The sequence below is a fragment of the Carcharhinus amblyrhynchos genome, chromosome 7 (assembly GCF_965287045.1).
Source record: "Carcharhinus amblyrhynchos chromosome 7, sCarAmb.v2.hapA, whole genome shotgun sequence".
Classification (NCBI taxonomy): Eukaryota; Metazoa; Chordata; class Chondrichthyes; order Carcharhiniformes; family Carcharhinidae; genus Carcharhinus; species Carcharhinus amblyrhynchos.
The window spans coordinates 44,071,157-44,079,983 of NC_137330.1; the positions used below are offsets into that span (position 1 = coordinate 44,071,157).

At 40.7% G+C, this 8,827-nt stretch overlaps 1 non-coding gene across 1 annotated transcript; it reads right to left on the bottom strand.

Moving 5' to 3' along the window:
• Window positions 1-8,117: 8,117 nt before the first annotated feature.
• LOC145345787 (U2 spliceosomal RNA) lies at window positions 8,118-8,316 on the bottom strand. The gene has a single exon (XR_013887171.1). It is a non-coding gene; the product is annotated as a U2 spliceosomal RNA (small nuclear RNA).
• Between the last annotated feature and the right edge of the window lie 511 nt (window positions 8,317-8,827).

Below are 8,827 nucleotides of genomic sequence, written 5' to 3' on the forward strand. Positions count from 1 at the left end.
TGGAGTGAAACACTCTGGTAGGGAGGGAGAGGCTAACAAGCCTGGGGAATTCAGTCCTGGGCCCACTAATAGCATTTAAATGATATTTAAAATATCATTTTATTGCCAGTCCTGCCTTCGTGCTGATTTCTGGCACAGAGCAGACCGCATCGGAAATCTGGTGCTGAGAGACACCATCCAGGTGCGAACTCTCGCACGAATGCTGCGCATCAATCCCCATGTGATTCTCCTGGCCCATTGTGCTAAAAATTTAGTGCAGCAGGATGGGTGAATCACAGCCAAGGGGTTTAATTTATTTGAGTAAATAGTGGCATACATATTAAGGAATAAATTTACATTGATATTAAAGTACTTAGTGTTAAAGTATTCCAGAACTAACTCCTGGGTCTAAAATAAGGTGTGCACGATAATGTACTGACTCTTCTCCCAATAGTGATTTTTAGAAATATTTTCCACATGAACTACAAAAGAAATTCAAAGGAAACATGCAGACAGGTTGCTAATTGTTTACATAATATTGAATACAGTAGTTGAGAATGGACTCATACGTTGACCACGCAGCATTTGTGTTATATGGAACAGAACTATAAATGCAAGAGAAATGCTCCAGTTTGTGTGGTAAGAGCTTGCTATTTTTATTTTCAGACTCTCTAAATATTCCTATTAATTAAAAAATAAAAATGCATTAGGAACCTTGGATTTTAGTTTCTACTGAGTGTTTACTCTCATCAGACTTCACATTGAATTGACATGTAAACGCTGTAAAGTTGTTGGGTTGTATGGAAATGATGACAAAGGACTAACAGATTAAACCTTTTACAGAATGGATTTAGCAGTTCTGCCCACAACACCTCCTGCGTAGACATCATCATGATATAGACATGACTGCCCAGTCGACAAGTACCATATTTGTAATAATCCCCAGAACTTGCATGGGGAATCACTGATTGACCTCCCATAGGACTTATTGAATATAAGCTCCCTGGAGTTGGGTAATTAATTCACCAGGTGGAGTTTGTACACCGAGCCCTATATAAAGCAGACACGTGAGTCAGTTCATTATTGCACTGTCCCAGTTAGGACCTGTTTGTGTTCACCATAGGCTTGTGGTTTTTACTTCATTTTATGCAATAGCGCACTGTAAAGTTCCTTTACAGCTGACTCTTGGATTTATTAAAGATCCATCGAGTACTACCATAGTCATGCTGAGGAAAGAAAAACATGTGCAGACACGATGCTTCGCAAGGAAACCTTAGTTTTCCTCACCTATTTTGCTGCAGCTACTTCCATGCAATTTGTCAGTTCACAGATTATTGCTACGTTATCTACATTCCAGCTGCCCTGAGAAGCTGGTAAATATATTAACATTAGTGGCGCTGAAAATCCTGGCCAGTCACACTCTTCCATTATAGTTCTGGCAGTAATGTGTTGAAACAGTTGTGGTTTGACTGGGGGCTAACCATCCATTGAACTGTCTTGATGGTCTTGTTAGAAGTGATGGATGCAATCTCACGCCATGCTCCCACTGCAATGAAGTTGGAGAATTTGATGGTCAACAAAATCTCCATTCACTGTGGCAGGATGGGAAAATCCTGCCAGCATGAACAGTGGTAAGATTCTGACCTTGTCCAACCCAAACAAGTACATCTACACTGAAGGAAGTAGAGCTGGGGTTATTCTTGGAATTCTCACGTCTTTAGGCCTACCTCTTGGCTGCTAGATCATTGACAAGTGTTATATTAGTTGATACCAGGCACATTGTTCTCCTCAATGATGATAGTGGGCATTCCCAAATATTTTCAGTCCACTTTCGAAGTGGGCTGAGCAGGCCACTTCCTTCTCTATTCTCAGGCTATGTGGGTGAGATCCCAGCAACAGCCATATCTGAACTCAGCAATTTGCATCACCAGCTCGTGCTTTCTGGGTGGAGGACAGACTCTCAAGTTGTGCACATTGTCACACAAGTGACAGGATTCCAGTGGATCCTGAGAAATGAACAATGGGAACATAGGCAAAACATGCCTGTTTTGAGCAAGAGGCCAGTGAGAGCACGCCCTCCACCCCAGAAGCTTTGGACAAACCTGTATCTGAGGTCACCATTGCAGATGTCAGAGCAGCGTTATCGAAGGTTAACCCACAGAAAGCGACTGCCCTGGGTGACATGCCCAGATGAGCACTCAGATTCTGCATGGACCAGCTGGCGGGGATATTTGCAGACATCTTCATTCTTCACAATTGTCTAAGGTGCCTATGGTGAGAGTTGATATAGATTCTATGGAAAAAAGGTTGAATCCATTTGGGTGGGGATTAGAAATAGTAAGGAGAATAAGTCACTGGTAGGCATAGTCTATAGGCCACCAAATAATGACATCATGGTGGGGCGAGAAATAAACGAAGAAATAACTGATGCATGTAAAAATGGTACAGTAATTATCATGGGGGATATTAATCTATATATCAATTGGTCAAACCAGGTCAGCCTTGAGGATGAGTTCATAGAATGTATTTGCAATAGCTTCCTTGAACAGTATGTAATGGAACTGACAAGGGAACAAGCTATCCTAGATCTGGTCCTGTGTAATGAGACAGAAATAATTAATGATCTTGCAGTTAGGAATCCTCTTGGAGGAAGCAATCACAGTATAATTGAATTTAAAATATAGATGGAGGATGAGAAGGTAAAATCCAGTACCAGTGTCTTGTGCTTAAACAAAGGAAACTACAAAGGGATGAGTGAGGAATTAGCTAATTTAGATTGGGAGAAAAACTTTATGGTGGGACAATTGAAGAACAGTGGAGGACTTTCAAAGCAATCTTTCTCAGTGATCAGCAAAGGTATATACCAGTGATAAGGAAGGACTATAGAAAAAAAGATAATCAGCCATGGATATCTGAGGAAATAGAGGGTAGCAAATTGAAAGAAAATGTACACAAGGTGACAAAGATTAGTGGGAATCTAGAGGATTGGGAAATCTTTAAAAGTCAGCAGAAAGCCAAGAAAAAGCTATAAAGAAAAGTAAGATGGATTATGAGAGTAAACTCGCTCAGAATATAAAAACAGATAGCAAAAGTTTCTACAAATATATAAAACAAAAAAGAGTGGCTAAATTAAATATTGGTCCTTTAGAGGATGAGAAGAGGAATATAATAACTGGAATTGAGAAAATAGCTGAGGCATTGAACAGGTATTTTGTGTCGGTCTTCACAGTGGAAGACACAAATAACATGCCAAAAGTTAATGACAGGAAGGTTATGGCAGGTGAGAACCTAGAAACTATCATTATCACGAAAGAGGTAGTGTTGGGCAAGTTAATGGGGGCTAAAGGTAGACAAGTCTCCCAGTCCTGATGGAATGCATCCCAGGATACTGAAAGAGATGGCGGGAGAAATAACAAATGCACTGGTGGTAATTTACAAAATTCGTTGGACTCTGGGGTAGTTCCGCAAAATGGAAAACAGCAAATGTGATGCCACTATTTAAAAAAGGAGGTAGACAAAAGGCAGGTAACTATAGACAGGTTAGCTTAACTTCTATAGTAAGGAAAATGCTTGAATCTGTCATCAAGGAAGAAATAGCAAGGCATCTGGATATAAATGGTCCCATTGATAAGACACAGCGTGGGTTCATGAAGGGAAGGTCATGTTTGACTAATTTGGTGGAATTCTTTGAGAACATTGCCTGTGCAGTGGACAATGGGGAACCTGTGGATGTGGTGTATCTGGATTTCCAGAAGGCATTTGACAAGGTGCCACACCAAAGACTGCTACATAAGATAAAAGCGCACAGTAATGTATTAGCATGGATAGAGGATTTGTTAAGCAACAGAAAGCAGAGAGTGGAGGTAAATGGGTGTTCTTCTGGTTGACAAACAGTGACTAGTGGTGTGCCTCAGGGATCAGTGTTGGGACCGCAATCGTTTATGATTTACATAGATGATTTGGAATCGGGGACCAAATGTAGTGTGTCAAAATTTGCAGATGACACTAAGATCAGTGGCAGGGCAAAGTGTGCAGAGGACACTGAAAGTCTGCAAAGGGATATAGATTGTCTAAGTGAATGGGCGAGGGTCTGGCAGATGGGGTACAATGTTGGTAAATGTGAGGTCATCCATTTTGGTAGGAATAACAGCAAAATGGACTATTATTTAAATGGTAAAAAATTGCAGCAAGCTGCTGTGCACAGAGATCTGGGTGTCCTTGTGCAGGAATCTCAAGGAGTTAGTTTGCAGGTGCAGCAGGTAATTAAGAAGGCAAATTTTCGAACAGTAAAGGAATTAAGGGTTATGGTGGGCGGGTAAGTGGAGCTGAATCCACAAAAAGATCAGCCATTATCTTATTGAATGGTGGAGCAGGGGCCAAATGGCCTACTTTTGCATCTAGTTCTTATGTTCTTATCTGCTTCAAAAAGATACCCATTGTCCCGGTACCAAAGAAAAACCAAGCAGTGTGCCTTAATGACTATCATCTGGTGGCTCTGACTTCCATTATTATGAAATGGTTTGAAAGGTTAGCCATGGCACAAATCAATTCCAGCCTCCCAAATTGCCTGGATCCACTACAGTTCGCCTATCATTGCAATAGGTCCACAGCAGACTCCAACTCTCTGGCCCTGCACTCAATCCTGGAACCTACTTAACAAAGACACTTATATCAGACTCCTATTTATTGTCTATAAATCAGCCTTAACATCATTATTCCTGTGAAGCTCATCTCCAAACTCAGTGACCTAGGGCTCAGCTCCTCAGACCCATGTGACTGGGTCCTGAAGCTGGTGATCGTGGATCCTTCTTAGCCCACAGGCAGCAATCAGTAAGGATAGTCAACAACACCCCCTCCGTGATTGTCCTCAACACCAGTGCCCCACAAGGCTGTGTCCTCAACCCCCTACTATACTCCTTATATACCTATGTGGCCAAATTCCTTTCCAACTCAATTTTCAAGTTTGCTGACCATATCACCATAGTGGGTTGGACCTCAAACAATGACAAGACAGAGCACAGGAAAGAGATAGAGAATCTGGTGAACTGATGAGATGACAATCTCTCTCTCACGGTCAACAAAACAAAAGAAATAATCATCGACTTCAGGAAGCGTAAAGGAGAACATGCTCCTGTCTACATTGATGGGGATGAAGTAGAAATGGTCGAGTACTTCAGGTTTATAGGTATCCAGATCACCAACAACCTGTTTTGGTCCCTCCGTGCTCACATATGATTATGAAAGCCTACAACACCTCTACTTTCTTAGAAGACTAAGGAAATTTGGCATGTCAGCTATGACTCTCACCAACTTTTACAGATGCACCATAGAAAGCATTCTTTCTGGTTGATCACAGCTTGGTATGGTTCCTGCTCTGTCTAAGACCACAAGAACAATGAAGTGAACAAAGCCCAGTCCATCATTCAAACCGGCCTCATACCACTAGCTCTGTCTACGTTTCCCACTGACTTGGTAAAGCAGCCAGCATAATTAAGGACCCCAAGCATCCTGGACATTCTCCCTTTCACCTTCCTCTGTCAGGAAAAAAATACAAACGTCTGAGGACATGTATGAACCAACTCAAGAACAGCTTCTTTCCTGCTGCCATCAGACTTTTGAATGCACCTGCCTTGCATTAAGTTGATCTTTTGCTACTCCCTGGCTCTGACAATAACACTACATTCTGCTCTCTCTCCTTTCCTTCTTTATGAATGGTGTGCTTTATCTGTATAAGATAAATAATACCTTTCACTGTATACGAATACATGTGACAATAATAAATCAAATCAAATCAAAAGGAATTAGGAGAATTCAGCCCTTCAAGCCTGGTCTGCCATTCAATCAGATCATGGCTGATATCTCTGTAGTCTCAAACCCACCTCCCCACCTGTCCCCAAATTCCTTATCCCTTTTTTAGATTAGAAATATACCTATCACCTTCTTGAAATCATGCAGCGATTCAGACTTCACAGCACCCTGGGACAGCAAGTTCCACAAATTCACCACCCTCTGCGAGAAGTAATTCCTCCTCACTCAGAGTTAAGTCTACCGTCTCTCAACCTATACCTGTGACCTCTTGTTTGAGATTGTCCCATAAGAAACAAACATTTGTTTACATTTCTTTTATCATTCCCTTTTAAGATGTTACATACCTCAATCAGATCTCCTCTCATTCTTCTCTAAGCCCAAACTGTTTAATCTCTCCTTATACATCAACCCTTTCACCCTTGGAATCAGCCTAGTGAATCTTCTCTGAGGTGCTACCAATGCCACCACATCCTTCCTCAAATAAGAAGACTGAAACTGGACCCAATATTCTAGGTGCAGTCTCATCAACACCCTATATAATTGCAACGCACTTCTTTACTCTTATACTCCAGAATCCTTTTGCAATAAATGCCAACCTCCCGTTTGCCTTTTTTATTACATCTTGCACCTGCATACCGACTTTCTGCAATTCATGAACATAGCCATCCAAATCCCTCTGCCCGGGTGCATTTTGAATCTGTTTTCCATTTAGGCAATAATTTACCGATCTACTTCTTCTGCTAAATTGGACTACCTCACACTTATCCATATTAAATTCCATCTGCCAAATTTTGGCCCATTCTCCTAGCCTATTTGCATCTGTCTGTAAAATTTTTATATCCTCTTCACTGCCTGCTTTCCCACCTATTTTAGTATCATCCATAAGTTTTGCTATGTTACACTTTGTCCCTGCTCGCAGATCATATATATAGATTGTAAGTAGTTGAGGTCCAAGGCTTGACCCTTGCAGCAATGCACTAGTTACACTTCGCCAACCAGAGAAGGACCCATTTTGCCCAACCCTCTGCTTTCTATTAGTCAGCCAATTCTCAGTCCAATCCAGTACTCTGCCCCCAATCCCCTGCGATCTCACTTTCTGGACAGGATAAGGTTCAATCTTGACCCCACTAATAGATTGAGGAATAGGAAATTTCAGTTGGTGAGAACACTTTGTGCCAAACAAACACAAGTCATTCAGTTAGAAAGATTTTATAAACCACATAGAGAAATTTTCTTGGGTTTGTATCAGCTAGATGCAGAAAACACTTGAAAATTGGATGGTTTAGTGTGCAGACCTGTAAAAGTACCTGTTTGATGTTCCATCTATTAACTCAGAGAAAGGGTGCTTACCCAGGAGTATCTCCCACAATCAATCAAAAACTGTCACTGGCATTGGTAGGGAGCATAGTCTTATCAGAAAGACAATATATAATTTCCCATTCTTCATCTTCAATAGTACAATTAATTTGTTATCATTTAACAAAGCTATGCCAAGGAGAACTGAAGATCAAGTAACATAAAGAAACCTTTGCCTCTGTGTTAGTACAAATCAATGTTTTAGTTCTTGCAAATGTTCCAAACATAGATCTGTGTCACTGAAATACCCTGACAGAAACAAAGACAATAACGTGTACCATTTCCACTATACGCAGAGAACACATCCCACAAATTGATTTGGAATTCAGTGCATGAAAGCAAGTGCCCTCTGGAAGAAAGAAATAAATATGACTGCAGTAGCTTTTGAAAGTCAAATTCTAATAAAGTCAGGGTTATATTACAAAGTCACATTCTAGAAAAATGACTCCAGCAGAATTTAGTACTTACAAAAAAATCAAATTTTTTTGTAGCCTTCTCTCAACAGAGTAATATTTCATATGAGAGAGGGAGGTCTGTCTTAGATATTATTGCACTTTGCTGATATTATCAAGGTTGAGTTGTCACGCTTTTATAAAATAATGTAAATAACACTAAACTGTGCCAATCAAGCAATGACCAATTTAATAAATTTCTCAAAGATGACTTTCTACCCTCCTGTCAAGTTACCTGCTTTCCACATTGCTTTATTTGACATTAATTATAACTTGCCCCTCCAGAAAATCCACCTCCCATGGAAATAATTATACCCAAGATAGAGTATAAATAGTTTGTATACTCTAAATAAGAAAGCTTGATGAAGTATACTGTTATACAATAAATTTTAATTTTTTTAAATTTTTTTAAAACTTTATCCCAATCCAATCAAGTCAAATTAAATCCAATTCAGAGTCCCAACAAGTTGGGACATTCCCGATCCAAGCTGACAAGACAGGCTCTCACCAACTGTCTTGGGCTTGATCTACATGATCCAAGCTGATTGGAGTAGGCATAGCTCCTCCTCCAAGGCTCGATCTTATTTGCATCTTAGCCAAAAGGCCGGGATGCCGCTTTAAAAAATTGCTTCAAATGAAGCTGAAATGTAACCTAATGACTTCAACCAAGTGCAGCATGTCGATACTACACTTGATCTTAGCCAAAAGGCCGAGAAGCAAATAATGTTTTTTTTCCAAAAATATACTTCATTCATAAAAATCTCAAATAAACCATTGCAAATCTACATGTCTATGATTTGTAAACAGTGCAGAATTAAAACTTTTTTACAGTTCTATACAGATTACAGACGTAACATTTCAAAACTTAAAACTATATACATGCCTCAAAATTTACTGTGTGCCATTATTTCTCAGATTGGCACACAGTTACGCAGGTTGCGGGTATTCTGCAGTTCCCAGGCCCTCGGTCTGCTTCCGTTAAAAGGCCTTATAGTGTGGGCTTTCCCCATTGTGCCTTTGCGGCGGCTGCCCCAAGCTTCAGTACGTAGTCCTGGACCTTGGAATGTGCCAGTCTGCAACACTCGGTCGAGGACAGTTCTTTCAACTGGAAGATCAGCAAGTTTCGGGTGGACCAAAGTGCGTCCTTCACCAAGGTGATGACCCTCCAGCAGCAGTTGATATTTGTCCCAGTGTGCATCCCCGGAAACAGCCCGTAGAGCACAGAGTCCTGT